The sequence below is a fragment of the Corvus kubaryi genome, unplaced genomic scaffold (assembly GCF_017639235.1).
Source record: "Corvus kubaryi isolate FWS band 111438036 unplaced genomic scaffold, C.kubaryi_AGA036_p1.0 74, whole genome shotgun sequence".
Lineage (NCBI taxonomy): Eukaryota > Metazoa > Chordata > Aves > Passeriformes > Corvidae > Corvus > Corvus kubaryi.
Genome location: NW_024582061.1, coordinates 5,429,752 through 5,451,120, shown reverse-complemented (window position 1 = coordinate 5,451,120; position 21,369 = coordinate 5,429,752). Strand labels below are relative to the sequence as shown.

The 21,369-nt window shown below is 40.3% G+C and overlaps 1 protein-coding gene across 6 annotated transcripts in view; it reads right to left on the bottom strand.

The window, feature by feature from the left end:
- The window catches only part of PACSIN2 (protein kinase C and casein kinase substrate in neurons 2), a 53,881-nt gene extending 39,231 nt beyond the window's left edge, over positions 1–14,650 (bottom strand). For 4 of the 6 annotated variants that reach the window (XM_042051180.1, XM_042051184.1, XM_042051187.1 and 1 more), the window contains exon 1: positions 14,521–14,650. The gene's annotated coding sequence lies outside the window, so the exon portion shown is untranslated. Of the gene's footprint in view, positions 1–14,004; positions 14,138–14,520 lie in introns of those variants that run through there. The other 2 variants (XM_042051188.1, XM_042051181.1) reach the window with 2 other exon arrangements.
- Between the last annotated feature and the right edge of the window lie 6,719 nt (positions 14,651–21,369).

Sequence of the window (21,369 nt, the reverse complement as noted above, 5' to 3'; positions counted from 1 at the left end):
TATGTTTAACTTGAAATTCAGTTTATATTGAAAAAACTTATGCAACTGTCCACATCTGAAAGATAAAATAGCTGCTTCACTGATGTAAAATATCTAGTTGATGCATCAGTCACCCAAAATTATGAAAACAGATAATACACTTAAAAAACAGTTCTAATTTACCACATCTAAAAAATAGCATTAGTAAAGAATGCGCTATATAGAGTATTCAAGAGCTGAATAACCTTGATTCATTAGACAACACACATTTATTCTCTACCTTGTTATTTATGAAACTGAAAATGCAATGTCCAACTCTTGGCACTTTATTATCTACTTTGTCATACTATCTTAAAAAGCCTGTAGCCGTAATTCCAGCTGAAAACACCAATTTTAAACCAAAGAAGGCTAATGTTTACTGATCCTGTCATGGACCAGTGACACTTTAGCATTGGAAATTCTGCTCATTTGAGTCTGACAATCGATGATCTAGTTAACTGTGACAGAGGACAGTCTACCAGAATTTGTTTTCATCAGGAAAAAAAAATGCATTACTTTTCAGTTCCACAGAAGATAAAAGTTAGATCTGTTTGTATTTTTTATGCCAGATTTTAACTGGGAAAAGATGAGGGTTATAGTGAGGGTCACAGGATCCTAAAAACAAGTCCTGGGAGCAGATGAGGCTGGATTACACAGTATCTCTTCAAAGAGTGATCAACAGCCACACTTTCCTACAGTAATCAGATCCCATAAGAAATACTTCAGCTGAGTATTTGTCGAGTTACAAGGATCACAGAACCATGCAACAGCCTGACCTCTCTAGTCCAGTCTTTGACGGCAAAGGGAGCCTTGCTGAGATTACCTAGCACCCTGTCCAGTCACAAAGTCTTCCGTGATGGGGACTCTACAATCAATTATCTACCAATTCACAAGACATCATGCAACTTCTGAAAGACAAAAACTACAGTGCCATTCTCATGGCCAGTTACATTTCATTGGCTTCTTTACCTTCTGCACACACACAATTGTAGTCCACTTTTCTTTTTTTCTTATGCTGAAGTACAAGGCTACACAGTTGAATCTTGCAGCCAAAGCCATCCACTAATCCTTTAACTAAGAATTCTAATACCTGAAGAAAAATTTCATGGTATTGGTACAACACAAAGTTTACATTATACTTAATCCATGTAATGACACAGGTTTTTCGCTATGGTCCATTTTGCATGACATAAATTGCAGGTACTCAAGTAACTAAGCTTGAAAAAACATTCATTTGGTACACCCATGTTCAACAATTAGTCTTTGTCCTGGGCATGGTACCTCCTGGTATAATCTGTTCCTTATCATTTGAACATATTTTTATTGTAACATCCACTGGCATGAGATAAAGCTCTAAATCCAAACTACTTCAGACTTGCATTTCTACCACTGGTACCTAAAACTCCTTTCAAAGGAAGGCAGCTATTCTTTCAGAAATATTTGTTTGTCTATTCTTATTGATACACAAACTGAAGAATTTTAATGACACCAAACCAGTCTAGCCAACATTTTGTTAGAACTAGCATCCACCTGCAGTTCAGTTTCAAGAACTTTTTGTGAAAGAAGATATAGTAGCTGCCACACAAATCTTCTGTTGGTCTTCCATCTGAGGCTCTCAATAATGATGCCTGGTACTAACTGGAACAATTTAGAACTGCAGCATGTTATGTAATATCAGAAGAATCCTAAGGTTTTTTTCAAAATTCTCCCTGGATGCTTGTATGAGAATATGTGAACTGTATCCCTGCAATGTTCACCAAAGAAGTTTCTAAAGTTAGCCTTTTCAACCTAAAAACAGTGCAGCAATAAAGAAGGCCATTCGAACAGGTTTAGTACTGGCTCACAGCTGTGACTAAGTCCTAGCAAAATTAACATTGAAATTACTTTTACTAACTCCCCAGGGTTCCAATTGACAATCAAAATGCATCACCACTGTCCATTTCCTTGTGTTTGGAAAGGCGAAAGTCAGTGGAAGGCAGCGCCAACATAGGTTGAAAAAAGGTCCTCCTAATGTCACTGATACAAAGTAATCGGGACACAATGATATAGAAAGGGTTCTTTTAGCTATGCAAAAAGCTTCTGGCTCAGGGGATCCAATATATCCAAGTAAAAAGCCAGCACTTTTGCCTGTAAGTTAAAGGCACTGAAAGCTTATCCAAATTTAAAAAACATTTAAACTCACATTTTACAGTCCTCTAGTTGGGACATTTCAACAGTAATATTCCAGAATATATTCAATGATTTCAGGATTTGGAGGCAAGTCACTACTGTAAGGCTTATTCAGCTTAACATGGATAACCAGTAATTCTGCATGAAGTTCTAAATTCTAGACAAAACCAGAAGAAATCAAGTAACAGATTGCTAAATGAATTTTCAAAAACCTAACTTCTTGCTTGAATATTTAAGTTTCAGCAGGCTAGCTTTAGACAAAACTTGAAGCTGTTGCATTTTCATTTTGACACATATATGCCAAATCCCTACTTGTACTTGTCTTTCACCTGAGATGATGATTTATTTTTCCCCTTAGGACAGAAAAACAACTGTGAAAGAAGATATAAAAACATCTTTTAAAGCTTATGTAGTTGGACTTCCTGCAGCCCTTTCAGTATTCACAGCTACAGAAATTCTAACGTAAAAGCTTAGGTGCAATATGCTATTCTTTGCACATTCCAATAATTCTCATGAGCCGCTTCAGCTGCATAACTGGAGAAAGTAGCTCAAATTTAATTCATTCTGGGAAGCAATGCAGAGATTCCTGGAGGATTGCAACAACAGTTGACACAGCAATTTAACAAGAGCTGTAAGTTCTACATTGCTCATTTCTCCCCATTTGCAGGGTTGAACACTGCACAAGTTAATTGCTATTGCATTACAAAGAGTGTTTCACAAGATTTTCATAGAAGCTTTTTTTTCTGAAATGAGATAACATAACTTCATTCTCTAACTATTCATTGTAATAAAAAAATGGAAGGGTTTGTGTGATACATTTTTCCTTGGCAAATTCAAAATATATTTTGAGAAGCATGTTTATAAACCCTTCAGCTTTAAAGATCTAATTTGTACAACAGATTTTGATGGTATTTCTCCTACCTAATAAATTGTGTTCCAGTGAGTATGCTAGCTAAATTAGATACTTTACATATCCCTGAAAACTGAAAAAACCAAACACACTATAAACTTCAAACCTGAAATACTAACATCATTCACAACTCAGACAAATCATATCAAAAGATACTATACTGGGACAGCAATATTCACTCAGAGAATGTAGTATTTGATCCATGTGTATGAAATAATCCATACGTGAAATAAATACCGCAAGTGCAAAAAATAAAACCCATAAAGGGTGCCCAATGAAAATACCTTCAGAGGTACTTGAAAACATCGAAACCTGTTCATCTCTTTCCTGCTATGCAATAAGGTGGCATAAAAGCTGCTAAAATTATTACTGTAAAACTAGTAATTTTGTTCACAACATATTAATTACATGCTAAATTTAGCACTACTTTTCCTTAATTACACAAAATGTTTCTGCAATACCTAACAACAAGTAGACACAAAGGTGCTTCCTATCCAGCCTCTTTGGCAAGAAAGGGGAGGAGGGATAAAGGAGAGATCTCCAATCACAATTTTAGTTTCTGTACAGGACTAGTAAAAAACCCCAGCTGAGTGGATCTCTGTAGAAAGAGAAACAACATCATATTTTATCAGACTGATCAAAGTCTAAAGCAAAGAACCTATAGGTTATCTTGCAGAACCCCAAATAAATTCAGAATCACTGTATGATACTTGTTTTATCTGTGTTCTTCAGTTACGGAACTGCTTGGTACTGACCTGACAATGATTAACATTGCACAGCACAGATTTTACTCATGACACCCATACCACTCACAGGATTTACATTCTACCAGAAACTATGCTAGTTTATGCTAAACCAAGTACTAAAAATACAGTAACTTGATACAGACTAAACCCACATGTTGCTCTCTGACACAGGGATACAACAAGCCAAAGCAGAAGCAGTTGCTTAATATGCTACTTTGCACAAAGGATTTCTTAGCCAAATTCAAACCAATTTTAAGATCAAATCTCATTTCAAATAAATTTTAAGGTTCACCTACAGATCCTTTAAAACTACACGGATTGTCCTTTAATCTCCTCAAATTTGTGCATATGAACATAAATAATAAATTTGGTCCTAGCTCAATGAACAGACAAGACATTCATGATATCCCAGGCACCTTTCCCAGTGCAGACAACAATTAAACAAAGAAAACCACAAAATGTTCTGCAATACTGTTCTAAGATGTTCTCTGCTAGCCAATCTAAGCACCTGCCAAAAAAAAAAAAATCTGCTGGAATAGTAGTTTACTGAGAATAGCCAATAAAGCACATTGGACAGTATTGCAGTACAAAAGTAACAGGAATCCCACTAAATCTACTTCTCGAATTCTAATAATTCTTAAAAAAACACAAAACCAACCAACCAATCAACCGAAAAAAACCAAACCCAAACAAAAAAACCAAATGAACAAAAAACCCTCACAAAACCAAGAAGAACAAACACCCAAAAAGCCAAACCCAAAGAGGTTTCAATAAGGTAGGCAAGCAGTTTTTCTATTTCAGTCTAGGAAACTACATCAATGGCATGGGTTTTTTGTACACCTAGATTTTACCCTGGGAGAAAGAAAAAAAAAAAAAAAAAAGGAAAGAAGATACTAACATTATAAAAACACACTTGATTCTTTCCACAAAATTGCATCAATTTTGGAAATTAAGTATTGAATTGAAATTTAAAGCTACTTCTTCAAAACTTGGTTTAACAATAATGTGCTAACAGATTAATCTAAATCATCTGCTAGGAGCTTCAAAACAATTATTTAGCATTCACTTTTTTTTTCTACAAATACTGTATTTCATTACATAAGAATAAAATATCAGCTTTAAACCTTAGCAACACCTACATTATTTACAAGTGAATATTTTGAAGGTAAAAAGGCAAGGATTTTTGACTCCTTTCTACTTGGAACTTGTTTAACTTGAAAAAGTATTTCAATTGTCTTCTGGTACTTCCACTCCAAAATATTTAAGCAAAAAAAAAAAATCAAGAAAACACCAGCAAGTTGACCTTAAAATTTACTGATTTAATATCATTTAATACTTATTTTGTATTCATCCTTGCATTTAAAATTGGTAAAAATCAAGAAAAGTTCATCTGCAATTCCCTTAACTGTGGACAGTGTAAGGGTAGAGTCTGAGTGAAGATGTCACATCTTTCTGAGTTGTGTTTCAGCAGCTCAGGTAGCACAGCTTCAGCTGCCAGGGCAAACAATGATGCTGCATTTATATCCATTCCATTTTCCTTACTTTATTACACCCGACCATCTTTGGCATACATCTGATTATAAAAGCACTTATACAGAGACTTGTTTACATTCAACATTCACTTTACAGGTCAACTTTATAGAAATTATTCACTGTTCTACATCGCTTAGTACATAGTCTGATCGCTTTGTTATGGCATAAATTCATTCCACTGACAGTGGCTGATCTTGTTTGTGCCGCATCCCCAGTCATCCCTCCTGACCCATTCCTATGCCATCGATTCTGTTTGGGAAGTCAGGTGCTAAGCTTTATCCAGCTGAAAATGACTCTGCAAAAATAAAAGGTTTCTTGCTGAACCAGAGAACCAACCCCAGACACAGCACAGCCAGATAAACACGACCACCACGGAACACATAGCTGAACAAATAGCTGAGCACCACCAAAAAAAACCCTGATTTCCTGTTTTAGTCACAACACAGACTATCACTTGTTTTGAAGTAACTTATCACTGGAGTAGAAGTAGCAACAAACTTTGGAGCCAGTTTAACAAGCACCAAGATGTTATGCTAACACAAAGAGTAGGCAAGTACAAAGACCACACACAAGATACCCTTCAGAAAAAGGCTGACACCCTGAAAGAAAGGCAAAAAGATCTTTTCATTGCTTATGTGTAAGCAGTAGGCATACAAGTAAGAGATTATATTATTGCCTTTGGGAACATAAATCAAGCCCATTTTATAACACTGAAACTTCACTGTACATGTCACACAACGGAAGCATTTGTACGTGGTTACGTAGGGAGAGAGGACTGGTCAAGAAACGAGTGGTGACACTTCTGCAATAATATTCATTACTCACTTGAAATATTAGCAACTTTAAAGAACATTTAACCCTCCACAGACATTCTGCACCACATGAGCACTAAGTGGTATCTACCAGAGGCCACTAATGCACACTAAACAACACAGCACACACAGCTCCTTCTGCAACAAGCTGCTGTGAGAAGGAGAATGCCACATTATTGTGGGGCCCTTTGGTCCCATCCATGTATGTTCCATGTTTCACCTTCCCAATTGCAAAATTTGTAGGGGATTCATAGGTGACAATGTCCTAACTCAAACAGCACACTGCATTCACCACAAAGGAACACCATGCATCCATACCTCAAAAGAGAATGGATGACAGAACTAGGAGTGACTACCTGTCCTGAGAAGCTCAGCTTTGGCGATCTGATAAAATATTACTTCAGTATTATTTTAATAGCAATATACCATCCAAGAATAACAGGGAATCACACAAGACTTTTTAATAGCTGTCCCCAAAGCCACATTTGAAGAAAACCACATAACCTACAGAAATACCTCTAGGTGAAGTGGAAAAGAGGGGATGTGCACAGTAACAAATATAACAAAAGCTAGAAATGACAAAAGATAGCAGAATGAACACAGAAATAGTTGTATTGGTAGACTGCAATCATATTTAAAGCTCCTTTATTATCCTTACTGTAACAACCTTTGCAACAATGCTATTACTCACTTTAATGTAGAACAGAGGCAGAAGATCTATGAATACTGACAAATAATCTTATTTGAGTGATATGATTATTAGCCCTCAAACTAGAAATTAAAAGGACTTAGGAGCCCAAACCAGCTTTTGTTCAAGAATTTTAAAATATCATTTGGGATGCTCTAGCACGCTCAGCACGCAGAAAAACCCTACCAATGCCCAGGCATCCCTCCTTCACGCTCCTGAAGGGAGCCTTTCCCCCATCCCTGGAAAATGACCTGAGGTGGTACAGAATAACCTCCAGGTCCTGGCCATGCCCCTCCTGCCAGTTAAATTTTACTGCAAAATTTAATCCTGTCCTGGCCAGAACCAGGACAAGTCAAAAATAGAAGAAGTAAGATTCCATCTGAGCATACCAAGTTGATAATTATTATTACATAGTAAAAAGAAAAATACAATACAACCAAATTCTTAGCATCACCTTCTTTTTATGAGGACACCATCCTGAGTGATGGTGACTATGCTGAGGACTTAAGTCTCAACACAGCCCTGACCTTGCTTTCACAAGGTATTCTGATCAAGATGCAGAATAGCACAAGCTCAGTCTGATGTTATGTTTATTTTAAGCCCTGAAAAGACAGAGTCAAGAAATATTACAAAACTGGATGTGTTCACCAAGCTACTGCTAAGCTCTTTACCATTATTACTGGTGACCTGGGAACAGATCAGGAATCATGACTGATCTACTGCCCAGACAATCTTTACAAAAGCCTGAGGAAATAGTAAATAAGACCAAAACCAGTGCTAACAAACCTATCTGGACTGTTTGCTGAAATGAGCATAACCTAAAGATCCTAATTTGCAAATTGCATTGGACTGTACCAAGACAAAGTTTAATTTCCGTATCTCATAAATATGAATATTTTAAGCATCATGTTTGAGGAATTCTGAAATGGAGCAGAATGCTCAGTTGAACGTGCTCAATGAATCACAGGATATAAATAAAGTGCTGTTAGGTAGGCAGCTAGAAGTGTATATTGTCTGACTATACATCAGAGAGATTACCCTGCTAGAGACAGCAGGACTAATTAGCTAACTGGGCACCTAATAGGGTTGTGGTAGACTATACATCCTTTTTTTCTAAATAGGAAGTTTTCCTTGTGGTTGTATCAAATTCCAACAGGGATTCATTCACACAAGTCCTACAGATGGTCTTTTTCAGAAAAGACCACATGATTACAAATGGTTCTTTCCTGGATTAAAATCTATTAATCATCCTTTTGCATTTCTTCTGCATGCTATTAGCACCTGGATAATCAACCTACTTAAAGATTTTAAGAGCCGCAGCAATTAAAATCTCTTTAATCAAATGATAATATCTTGAAATGTCTACAGAATGCTAATGCATGATCCACATACCAAAACTGCCTATTCATTAAAGCCATCTCCAACACATGCTCCTGAGGATACAGCCAAATTTGCACCCCATGGAGGACCCCGCAGTGCAGCCATTAAAGCCCAAGGGAGACTGTGACCCCATGGGAACCCCAGGCTGGAGCAGGCTCCTGGCAGGACCTGTGACCCCATGGAGAGAGGAGCTCAGGCTGAAACAGGTTTGCTGGCAGGACTTGTGATCCTGTGGGGGACCCACACTGGAGCAGACTGTTCCTGAAGGACTGACCCCCTGGAAAGGACCCACACTGGTGCAGTTTGTGAAGAACTGCAGCCTGAGGGAAGGACTCATGTTGGAGAAGTTTGTGGAGAGCCATCTCCTATGGAAGGCACCCCATGATGGAGCAGATAAAGAGTGTGAAGAGCAAAGAGCAGCTGAGATAAATGTGTGAGGAACTGACTGCAATCCCCATTCCCTGTCACCCAGTGCCACTCAGGCAGAAAAATCAGGAGTGAAGTTGAGCCTGTGAAAAAAGGAAGGATTGGTCAAAAGAGTTTTAAGATTTGGGTTTATTTCTCACTACCCTACTCTGATTTGATTGGCAGTAAGTTAAATTAATTTCCCTGAATTGAGTATGTTTTGCCCATGATCATAACTGGGGTGTGATCTCTCCCTGTCCTTATCTGAACTTGTGAGTCTTTTGTTACAGTTTCTCTGCCCTGTCCAGATGAGGAGAGTGACAGAGTTGCTTGGTGGGCACCTGGCATCCAACCACGGCCATCTCACCATAGGCCATCAATGACACAGTAACAAAATACAACTTTTTTTCACTTAACTTTCCATTTAGGACTCTGCTTAAGACAGCATGGAAGTGTGCTTTGGGAAGTAGCACTATGAATCAAACATTATTGGTTATAATCATACTTTATCCATATGTGCTGGCTGTTACCACTTTCAGTTGCACAAGCTTTCAAAAATGACAAAAACGTCAACTCTCAGAGCCATAAAATAACAGACAGTGAGATGGCAATACTCCCAGGTGTGGGTGTAATAGTTTCCAAGAATTTAATTGCCCAAAAGAGGAAGAGCTAGCCACTCAATTTATTTCTCTCTGTATCTGAATGACACTACACCGACAGCATTCTTTATATGAAGCTCTCTAACACACAAAAACTAAAGAAAAGTTGTGTAAATGAAATGGTTACCCAGTTTCTCCTGTGTAAAACAGCATGTTCACATTTTGGAATGGAACCATAACCTCATTCAACCCAGCAAGAATTTAAGAACAATGTCCTTCAGATGAATTCCCTCTAGAGCTTAAAGCAAGCTGTTCAGCAGCTCCTACAAGTTAAGCACAATTCTATGTTGACGAGATATCAGATGACTTTGAGTGGTTAGATTATTACAGGTAAATGAAAAAATTAGAGTTTTGAAGCTTTTATCTCTAACTACTAAGGGACAGAGAGAACCTGAAGACTTTGGAAGAAATGTTTTTAAGAATATTATTCAAAGACTGTGGAAGTAAGCATGCCTACAAGTTGATGATGTATGCACGTGGTTCCATTAAATACATAGAGTTCATTTAACAGATCTATACCTGTTTATTACCCATTTATCAGTTCTCCCAAAAAGAAAGCAGCATTGTTCCACTCAGCAGGGAGGTAGGTATCTGTCAAATTGCTAAGAAAGTCTCAATTAAGGGAGAGGATGAGAGACGTAGGGCAAACCAAAACCACGTCCCGTTTGTCCTGTGCTGTGACTCATGGCAGATTATTTATTGAAATCTGTACTTCACATTACCCCTTTAAAAAAGGGCACATTAAGCATATTCACCCTGCACTTTTTATTTAACCTATTAAGTCAGAAATTAGAAAAAAACTCAGCTCATTATATTCTTTGTCATATTATTTTTAAATTAATCAAGTGTGGCTGTGCATCTGCTATTGAGAACAACAACAAAAAAAATCTTATTTCAATATTCAGCTACTATTACTATGCCACGTAAGAAGTTCTGTGCAAGTTGGTTTTGTAACCCAAAACCCTGGCTGTGAGATGCCAGGTACAAAAAACTCTGCTAGTCTTTTCAGAGCCCAGTCAACAACATTTTGTTGCTACAATCACTAGGTAGCAGTACATTCACCTGGTATGTGGGAGAGATTAATGCACCATCATACATGAAAGTCAGATTTGAGCCCTATTTGTGCTACTCATGCACAAAGACACAACAAAATAAGGCAGAAAGAATATCCCACTTCTGTAACAAGAGACTTCATAATGAACAGTAGAGTAACACCAAGGTCAGCCAGTTTCAGTAGTCACAAACAACTTATTACTTTATATCAAAAGCTAAGAGCTTGCAAGTACATCAGGATATTAATCACAACAGGCAGAAGAAGATACTTAGAACATACTTGTGAACTCCTCTGAGTTCACAGTGTCACTTAAAGTCTGAGTGGTGCCCATTTATGTTACAAGTTTATGTCAAAAGATTACATAAAATCCAGCCTTTTTGGTTTCGGTAAAACTCTTTCAAAGAAATACTTCATAATACCGTACAGAGTTCTCATTCTCACCATTTCTGCTGTTATACTGTAGTCTGGCTTGTCGTTCACTGCTCTAGGGTACGTGATAAAAGGCACAGAAGGTTGTTTAAAAATTTTGGTCTACAGATGCCTTGGAATTAGTTCTTAAAGAAGAGTCCTACACAAGCAAAAAGAGTTAACAATATGCACTAGCCCAAAGCCAAACAGTTCAATACACAGGTTTCCAATACTACCAAAATATTTACAATACCTTGTGTAAGCCAGAACAGTTTTAAAATATTTGCATATTCTAAGAATTTGAAGCAAACCACCTTACTTAAAGCCCAAGAGACATTTTCTTTTTGCCTTGGAGCTGATTACTATGCAGTGTTACAATAGCCATGTTAGTTCTACCCCTATTTACTAATTAGGGCTGGGAACTTCCTCAAATATTGACACATCCTGTCCACCAAGATCCACAGGACTCTAAGCAAGTGCACCAGCGGCTCAAGCAGAATCCCTCACACTCCAAGGAGCACTCATCAAGGCAGATTCTAGACCAACATTATTAGAGAAATTTGGATTATTCCCCTCCCCTAAGAAAAGCATCTTAAAGGATAACACATAAAGGAATAACATTCAAGTCTCGTGACAAATTGGACTATGGAGACTGCAAACCAACCCCAGAATACAGCAACTATTTTACTGTCAACTCCAGGTTATTCTTCTCCACCCCAGTGAGCCAACCAGCCAGGTAACATTCATACTAAATACAGCATTCTATTCAACCACAGAACACTTAGCTTGGTTTATCTCAGCACAGTTACATCACTGTTTTATTCCCTACTTCTTTCTTTTCATCTCCTGGGAATAAGCCATCATTACATTGAGTCAAAAATCAGTAACTGAGTTTAGTTGAAAAGAACAGTGTCACCTCTTGAAGTTCTGGGGATTATTTCTGGGGGAGCTTGAATTAAATCCCATGTTACAAAGAAGTTGTTCATCTCACAGACTAGTCTTAAATTCAAGCATTAGATACTTCATTCCAGGTCCCAGGCAACAAGAAAGTCATTAAATCCTAGTATTTTTTTTAAAAAGCAGAGATTCCAAGAACCAAAAAAGGCACTCATATATTACTTTATATGGATGTTTAAAAATACATATTAAAAACCAAAACAACAACAAAAACAACAAGAAAAACCACCACCAACAAAAAACCCCACCTAAACAAAACCCATCTTCAATCTGCATCTACTGTTCTCCTGGTTTATTGTATGACAAGATGCACTTTTTCGAGGAGCTGCTACGCTAAGAAAACCAGGCACCAACTCAGAAACAGAAAGCTACCTTTTAGCTACTTTGTATTACGACACAGATTTGTACAAGCACAGGCAACTTTTGACTGGCAGCACTGCTAAGCGTTTCATCCAATTCCTGCAATAAGCACAGCATCTTCTTGGCCTGCATTTATAGGCATTCAACTCACAGTCACCTTCAAGCTCATTTTAACCACACACAGGGAAGCACAGAGCTGACATATGGACATCTTTAAGCACGTAGCTCACTCAGCTGTAGAGCTGGAAAAGGTGCCCATATGCTCCACAGACAGAGCAGGGGAACAAAACTTCTCATGCCTGACACTAAATCATCCAAACATGTCACCTGGTAAAAATAACAGATTCACTGATTTTCAGACCAACATTCAAGTGGCTCATCAAAAGGAAAGAAAGCAGACATCTACCCACTAGATAAATATATCATCTAGGCATCTTCTGAAGGCACTGTTTAAAAGCATTCATAGATCACAACGATCTAGACCACAGTCAAAAAGCCATTTTATTATGATGGTATTTCAAAGGCATAAAAAAGAAAAATTTGATCCAGATTTGTAAACTCCTTCCCAAAGGGAGTTTGGAGCACTTGAGCATAGAACAGCTACGGCAAGGTGGCACCTCCACACCTCTCCTGCTCACCACACTGAAGCTGTGGTGTCTCAGAGATCAGGGATCTCTAAAATGATGTTGCACTGTGCTAAACAGACATGTTCCTTATGCTAATATGTGCTCCTGCTTCAGCTGATTCAGTCATAATTGGCAGAATATAACTACTATCTTTGAAGGCAAATTGCAAGTTTGAAAAAATATAATTTCAGGCAGGTACAGGTATAAAACAGCCAGCACATCAGCCCTTGGTAATAATAACTTTAATAGTAAAGAATGCAATTAACAAGTTTTGACCATCTGAAACACAGCTGGCAAACTCTTGTAGTTACTGCTCACCTTTAAGCAGAAATAAGAGTCATAATGTCATGTGTGCCCACCCTGCCCAAGAAAGCAACAAAGTGGTGCTTGTCTCATCGCAGATGAGAATGATCCTTTTGTTGCACTAAAATCAGAATGAAAACTCAGCTGCTTACATAACGTAGCCTTCACTATGGCTATTGTAATAATGCACTACTACTGTTTTAACTTTTAAAAGCAGGGGAAAGGTTTTTGGCTTTAAAGAAGAGCTGATCAGATGCTGGCATTAAATCCAAATTAGCAGAAGGTTATCCCTCACCCACTCCCCAATAGCAAGAGAAAACAGTCTCATGGCAGCCTTTTGAGCAGGAGGTCATAGAGCACAACAGAAACGAAAGTGCATAGCATATCCAAGGCTCATTTCTTACCCAAATCTGGGTCAAATGATCAGACTTACACAAACAGGTACAGGAAACGTGAGCAGTGGTGTACTAGTTTTAAATTATCCTAGCTAATCTACGATTTTAATCAAGTAATCCAAGCGTTTAAAACTGAGAGACTGCATTTAGTTTTCAAACTGTTCAGTTTACAAAGGACAACGTATGCCACTTGTGTCTTTCTGGCTTCCTTTACTGCTCAGGCAAAAGGATGACGGCTCAGAAGACTGAATCTATCAGCTTCTGAGTCACTCCAAGCAGAGACAGCTGAGAAAGACATACAGCAAGCCAGGCAGACACTGTACACATCCTGCTCTTCCCTAACCAGGTAGCCTCAATGCACATAAAGAGATGTCTGTCTCTCACACAGAAGTTTCGGTCTAGGAGATGAGGAGATTCTTTCCACAGGCCAAAAAAGGGAAAGTCAAGACAGAAGGCAGCAACGGCAAGACCAAGAAGCTTGACTGAGCTGGGTCATAACCGGTACTCAGGAGGCCCTGAGCAGTTTAAACCCTCACTCGCCCCCGTAGAAACACCTCCTCCCACCAAACCAGCATCGTTACCTGCCATCATCCGGGGCGCCGGGATTTCAAAGCCGGGAGGAAAAACCCGGCTGCTCAAGTTTAGGAGTCCATCCTTGCCTTCTTTTCGTCCCCTCTCCAAACCAAAGCGGTCACCACCACCGACCGAGTGGGTCACTAAACTTCCCCGAGCAGGGAGCTCTCCCCTCCTACAGGAACCGAGCCAGTGTCGTCATCCCTCGCAAGCCCCAGCCCTGCCCTTCCCCTGGCGCCGTGCAAGGAGAGCTTCACCTTCCCCGCGCCCGCCGCAGCGGCAGCCCCGGAGCGCCGGCGGGGTGGGCGGCCCGCATCCAGCGGGGTCCCTGGGGGTGTTCCCCCGGCCCGGCCCGGCCCCAGCACGGGCAGCGGCACCGGCCCGGTGCGGCAGCGGCACCAGCGGCTCCCCCCGCGCGGACCCACCGCCCGCCATTGCCCAACGGCTCCGACGGGGATCCCAACCCCGCCTCCAGCTCGAGCCTCTCCCGAAGGCAGGGCCCCGGAGCGCGACGCAGCCCTCACCTGCGGCGCCGGGACCTGCCTGTCGCCCGTGCCCGGCGGGGGTGGGGGGTGACGAGACGGCGAGAGCGCGGCGGAACCGACCCGACCCCTGCGCTCCGCTCAGCGCCGCCACTGCGGCCACCGCCCCCGCCCGCCCCCTGGCGCCCGCCCAGCCGCCTGTCCATTGGCTGAGAGCGCGGGCAAGCTCCCGCCCCCCACCGCCTATTGGCTCTCCGTGGCTGCCAATCAACGCCGCTTCCTAGTCGGGGGCGGTGTGGGGTGGTGCGCGCGCCCGCGGCCGGAGCGCGCTCCTCGGCGGCCGTCGGGGACAGCTGGAGCCGCGCGGCCCCGCCCCCCCGGCCCGGGGTCACCCCGGGAGCCCCGACCGCCCCCGGCTCGGGCTCCGCTCGGGGGGTTCCGACCACCCCCGGCCTCGGCCCGAGCTCAGCCCGGGGGCTCCGGCCACCGCGTGGGCAGCGGCTGCCCGGCCGCAGCGTGAGCCAGGTATACTGGTGTAGGAAACCGTGACAGGAGCACTGCGGAACGTGGCAGGGCGCGGCGGGTCTAACACGGCGTCCGTGTCCCGTTTCCACTGCGGGGCACCGTGAATAAGCAGATGTTGTTTCCCCGAAGCGAAACGTGAGCAAGTTGACAGATCCCGGGAAGCGTCGGGGACTTTTCCGCGCCCGGCAGCGGTGCAGGCGCCGAAGGCGCTCCGCACAGCGCGGTGCGCTCCGCCGGCACCGGGAGCGCCCGCTCGGGCTGCGCTGGGCTGCGCTGGGCGCGCAGCTGCCCCGGGCACGGGCTCAAGGACAGGGCCACCTCTGACCCGGCACTGCTGGTTTGGCTACACCGCTGTCCGCGGAGCTACGCCGTTCTCGCCCAGTATCAGAACTGGTACTCCCGCCTTCGCCTATCTTTCGGATTTGTTTTAGACAGAGGACCATTTCAAGTTCCAAGCAGCAGCCACGACGGTGACCTTCTTTCGTCCCCTCATCGTTTGCTTTCTCTGCCACTAGTTTCTGCATTTCCCTCCCATCTGCCCTTCTCATCACTGCTGTGCTTCCAGCGCTGTCCCCTGGGACAGCCTGGTTTGAGGACAGCAAGAGCTCTGGATCACTGCGTAGGGCTGCAAAACAGTCCTAAGAGTACTTTCCTCTTGGCCATGTTTCTTATGCAAGTCCGCAAACAATCAGATAGACGCCAAGTCTTCCTGTACTCCTTCACTCAGTCTGTGACTCATTAACTTAGATTCACTTAGATTAGTTCAGTAGGATTTTAAGACCATAGCACTGACATAAAATTTATCTTCTGAATGTCCTTGACAAACGGATTTGAACTAACTGCTATTAACAGGACTATGAAATTTGGTCAGGTTGGTAAACTTCCTGAGATTAAAAGTGATTTCTCCCTTCCCTACTCTCCTTTTCTTCACTCTCCTGTGTTGAAAGTTAACAGTACATGTTTGAGAGGAGAAATCTTGTAATTTGTTTTTTACACTTCTGACCAGAGCTGCACTTTAGTTTTCTACACTCTCTCTCATTAAATGAGAGATCAAGCTTTCTTTACAGAACACTACAAGGGACATACAGAATCATAAATACAGCACTTTCTGTAAGGAATTAAGCTTCCGTTTTGCCTGGAGCATTGTTGAAGCTGGAAATTCTCCGTGCCAGAACACTTAAGACTTTTTTCAATCTAACATCAAAACAGTCATTCATCTCTTTGTTTGGTCAAATAATGCTCAAACTTGTTCAAAGATGGAAGAAACAGAACAGGAATTCAGCATAAATCATAGCACTCCCCGGTAGAACAGAGTTCATACTGCGATGAAAGGGAATTCCAGTTTAGCAGAGGACAGAACCTGCAGCCTGGGCTAGACTGACACACAAAATCCCCAACTGTTTCACACAGAGTTCATTGAATACAACCACCTTGTGCCCCAAACCCAGTGCTGATTGCATCTATGCAACTGCCTGCGAAAATCAGGGCCCACATTCTTATTTTAGGCCAGTTTGGGGACAGTTAATGTAAAAGGAGCAAGAAATGTGTCTTCAAGTCCCGAGTCTGGAGGCACAAACTATCAGTCAGTCTTTTAACAATGAAGAAAATATTCCTCAAATCAGCTATTCCCATGCATTGACTTTGGTAGGCTGATATACTGCTTATACATTATATATATATATTTATATATATAACATATAATTATATAAATTACATTATAATATGTGCATGGAAATGGTATACAATTTATTACTCTATTTACATATATTTTACTTTATTTCCATATATACACTTACTATACTTTTTATATATATAAAACCTATCATATACACACACAACACGCACATAGAGGTACAATAAATTTAGCCCTTGTGCCATAGCGTAAAGGCAGTGTGTTATTTTGGGAGTCATCTTCATATGGAATTTGAACTGGTTCCAGCTTCCAAGGGAATGGAGATTGATCAGAAATGAGGAATTTACACAACATTTTTGTACAAACAACTAAACTCAGATTTTAGTACAACTTGAGGAATAACAATTGTGTTTTTCAATGTTTCACTTAAACATCTTTATAATTCACCTAGCATCCTTATAACTGCTATGAAACATATTTATAAATGCTATGAAATGATAATTTTGAAGATAAAAAAAGTAGAGGCAGGACTATTAGTTGGAAAAAAGAAAGTGTACCGAAAGGCAATTTTTATGAACGTCTTAATTTAATATTTTGAGGTTTCTCAAGGTACCACTTTAGGGAATAGTATTTTCAAGCTGCTGAATATTCTTTTCTGCTTGCAAGATGTTTTCTATCCTTTTGACACTTAAGATGAAAAATGCCTGGACACCTTTGGAAGCCAGTAAGACAATAACAAGAGTTTTAAAAATACATTTTTAACTGTCACATTTTTACCCCATTCCAAGTGTAGCATTTGAAACTATTTGGAAGCAACATTATTAGAGTCACCTTAGTGTACTTTTGGAATCCAACACTATTGCTGTTCCCGTGAAGAAAGCAGAATTTGTCTGCACTGGGGTTAATACACATACAGGTATAGTAATTTGACTTCATTACTTCCAGTAACACAGTTTAATGTATGTATAAATATATACAGGGTTTGAGGCTACATGCACTGCATAAATACATACATATATGCACTCGAAAAACTGCTTGGGGAAATATACCTCAGTGGATAATAAAGTACTATTTCTTTCAATTTATAAAATGTAAATTAGCTTTATGTATATTCAAAGATTAAGTTCTTCTTGTAGTGAATTAAAAGAGATTAGTGGTCTAATTATAGCTATCATCAGTGATGCAAGATCCCAGCATGATGGCACTATTATGATGGCATAAATAACTTACTTATGTAGAGAATCAAGCTTTACCATATTAATAATTTTGATTTTAGTATTTTGATTTTTTTTCCTAAAAAGCAGTTGTTCTCTGCACATTTTCAGTTATATTAAAAATGTGACATCCAGTGAAAGATTACCTTAATCTTTTTCCTTAGAAGAACAGCTGACAGTCTATCCAGCCCCACTGGTGAGCATTAGATTCAGACTGTTAAGAACAGGACAGGAAGTTTGTGGAGAAAAAAACAAAATCCTCTCATTTTAGATAAATATCCCACGGTTATTTTTACTTTTAACACAATCTATTTTTAAATATGCTTCTTGTTTCTTCTGCTGTCCTCAGAAATTCCATGTGTCCTTTTAGGCACTAGTACTTTCTCTGTAAAGAAATTCTGTCTCGTGTCTTCACTCAGAACAAATTTGTGTTTCTTGACTGCTGCCATAACATTTCAGCATTCTCTTCAAACTCCTTCTCTCTTGCTAAGAAACTCCATGTGTTATACATCTTTGTTTACACTTTAAATGTAGATTTAAATCCTGAACCATATTTTGATTGCAAGTGTAATGCTGTTAGTGACTATATATACCAACCAATGGCAAAGAATTTCAGATTATTAAATTTAATTCCACTCAAATCAATCAATTTCACTGTTTCACTGCCCAACTTTCATTTAGAAAGAACCTTTCAAATAAAAGCCATGTTCTTGTCTGAAATATTTTTTGCTGTCTCCTTGTTTTTCACATTACTGTTTTTAATTACAGTTTCATACTGTCCAAACTTTTCTATTTTACACCAATTGTCTATGACTACTACCTCAGATGTGAATGATTTGCTTTTAATAGGTATTAAATTGGAGAATAATGAAGGCACAGAAGACTTTCTGTCAATAATAAAGGTATCTATGTCATCATCATAACTGGGAAAGTTCAAGTATGGAGAGCTTGCCTAGGCTTTGATGGCAACTTAAAAAAGCTGGAAAAACATACAGTCGAGCACACACAACTTCCTACAATTCAGTATAAAACAACCAATTTTCCCAAGATACTAATTCATGTTCCTATTTCCTCTTAATAATCAAATTTTTAACAAAATCATGGCTAAAGTCAGCTTTTCCCAGCTATCCACGTTTGTTTTCTGCAGAGATGATAGGAATAAAGTTTGTTTGTTTGTTTGTTTGTTTAAGAAGCCCTAGAGGTCAGCATAAGTGGATACCTCTGCACCACAGGGCACAGAGCCCTTCCCACTGACCCAAAAGCAGGAGTGAACTCTTGTCATAAAGCAGGCATGGACTGTCAGCTCCCTTCTGTAATTTCCATCCAAGTCAACTGAACAGCAACTACTTGAGAAACAGCACCAGTTTATAGTGACACAGTAAAGCCCTTCCTTTACCACAGAGATAAATGAGCTCTGCCTGACATGTTCTGCTGATGAAATGCAGGGCTGTATTATCTTCTGTGAAATGTCTATTGTTTTGTTGAGTTTATAGCAGGAAGTGAATCAGGAGACAGGGACATTTTAGGCAGAAGTCCTATTGTAAAGCCAACAGTAATGAAGTAGCTTTAGGAATAATACTGTTTCTTTTATACTAATGAAGTTCCTCAAGCCATGTACAGAAGCTATTCTCTGGGAATCGTATTAATTCCTTCCATGTCAAAGAATTATTAGGGAGAAAGGTTAGTGCCCAGGAAGCAAGCCCCACTATTCAACTCTAACAATAAACTCCTTCTACACTGATCCCATTATAACAATTCCTGTAGCTGTTTAGAGCTTGTCCATTTAATTCTTCATACAATACTGTCCTTATGCCAGGGAGCACTGGAGCATACGAAGAACAGTATTTTAGGATTGAGACACACATTTTTATCAGCTCTGCCTGGCAAGTTATTATACTAGCCAAAGTCAGAACTTTTGAGAACTGTTATTTCTGATTTATTTTGCTCCCCTGAAAGCCAAAACAATTTCTTTGGTAGATTTGGAGGATGATTGGCCCAAGGCCACAGTTACTCAGAACTAAGAGCTTGTCTGCTCGCAGTCACTCAGATTTAAGCTCTCTCAATCGGAGGTAAAACAGGCTTTAACCTTTTGGAGAATTAGACTCCAGCAAAAAGAGATACCTTACCTCTGAATGAGAGCATCCACATGAGGTTTGTCACCTTCTGTTACATGTCAGCATCGCTCCTGTAGTCAATTCCCCTTAGCTCCTGTGGCAGACACCTGCCTCAAGTGGGCTACACATCTCCCTCATCACCTCCGGTCCAGCTGATAGCCTGGGCACCACTTGGTACCATTAGTTCTGTCCTACTACAGCAAGAGATTTAGTTAAAGATGCAGAAGTGAAAAGTTGAAGATTTTATCTCTGAGTAAGCAATTAAAGTTTCCCTTTCCAGTTTCTCTTCCTCCTAACTCAATTTTCACCTTTACCTTTCACAACCAGGTACAAACCAGCATCTCAATGCATGATATCCACATACCACCCTCTTCCTCCTCCCACAGAACTATTAGCTATGACTGCTTTAGTTTCCTTGGCACCCTCCAAGTCTGCAGAAAAGCTGCTTTATGCACACTCATTCCAGCTAACACAAACTCTCCTTACTCAAAATTCCTTCACATAATTTTTCAACGAGTCTTAAAAACAGACATTACGTAGCAACAGAGCTTCCTAATTTTGAGTTTCTCAAGAACATTTCACTGACATACACGAGGCCTCAAGTTCTGCATAGAAAAGGAAGAATTGCTGCTCATTACAGATTTTTTTCCTGAGGTTTGTGTTGTGGTTTTAAGCCCAGCTGGAAATGAAACACCACCCAGCCGCTCACTTAGCTCCCTCTCTTCCCCTCCCCACACTGGGTGGAACGGGGAGGAGAATTGAAGGAGAACTTCAATGTATGTTGAGATAAGAATAGTGTGATAATTGGAAGTAAAATAAAATGAAATAATAATGGTTGGTAATAATAATAATAATAATAATAATAACAACAGGGGAAAAATCACAAGTGATGCACAATACAACTGCTCACCACCTGCAGACTCCCCTTCTCAAACCTAAATCAGCCCTGCTGAGTAAATCCCCCAGTTTATCGACTGGCCATGACATTCCATGGTGTGGAATATCCTGGCCAGTTCAGGTCACCTGTCCCAGCTGTGCTCCTTCTCTGTTCCTTTTGTGCACCTCCTCACTGGCAGAGCATGCGACAAGACAAAAAAATAGTCCTGGACTTAGGATAAACAGCGTGTTATCAACGCTATTCTCCTTCCAAATCCAAAACACAGCACTGCAACAGCTACTGAGAAGAAATTAACTCCATCCCAGGTGAAACCAGGACAGTTTAGTACTGATAATCAGAAAACCAATCTTAGTATATTAGAATTCCATGTTATTTCAGTTTTGTTCCTTAAAACTCCCTTTACATATATAGGTTTTTCATATATTAGAGGTGAAAATATAATTAGGCCTTCAAACTTCAACCTCTGCAAAAAGCCTGTCAAGAAAAGGAAATGAGGAGAAAGCAGTC